The following is a 558-nucleotide window of genomic DNA, read 5'->3' as shown; positions in this document are numbered from 1 at the left end:
GACTGCTCTGCACAACTTTCGGAAGGAATGCCCCTACAGAAAAATTAGACTGGTTTTATCAGTTTGCAAAGGTGCTCTTGTTGAATTGTGACAGACAGCAAGATAAACTTTCAACCTTACAGATATATCAGAGTACATCAGTTGAACTAAATCAAAAATCTGACCTGCATAACTGGATAACTCTCTTGAAATAAATGTTGAAGAAATAGATAATAATATATAAACTACAATAAAACGGAAGAAAAAAAATGTTGTTGGATAGAGTTCCTCAAATAATTGGTAAAGGAATAGATTACCCAAAATAAAATAAAATTAAATAAAACTTCAGTTAACATTTATTTGCCCTCAAGTCATTTATTGTTTCCTCTATGGATAGTGTTTGGCTAGCTGGATCTTCAAATAAATGTTACAAAATAAAATTAAATAAAATTATAAACTAAACTCATGACATTTCTTGTTTCTTTGGCTAGCTAGATAGTCATTTTCAAATGAAGAAAATGTAAAGGAAAATTAAATACAATAAAATCTGTCATCATTTACTTGATGTTGTTCCTCAAT

At 29.2% G+C, this 558-nt stretch overlaps 1 long non-coding RNA gene across 1 annotated transcript in view; it reads right to left on the bottom strand.

Annotated features, from left to right (window-relative positions):
* Positions 1-558, bottom strand: part of LOC107575788 (uncharacterized) — a 3,246-nt gene that overhangs the window by 1,515 nt on the left and 1,173 nt on the right. The window lies entirely within an intron of this gene.

This window comes from Sinocyclocheilus grahami, unplaced genomic scaffold, assembly GCF_001515645.1.
Source record: "Sinocyclocheilus grahami isolate Dianchi unplaced genomic scaffold, SAMN03320097.WGS_v1.1 scaffold2892.1, whole genome shotgun sequence".
NCBI lineage: Eukaryota > Metazoa > Chordata > Actinopteri > Cypriniformes > Cyprinidae > Sinocyclocheilus > Sinocyclocheilus grahami.
Note: the sequence above shows the minus strand (reverse complement) of the source record. Positions and strands in the feature narration are given on the sequence as shown.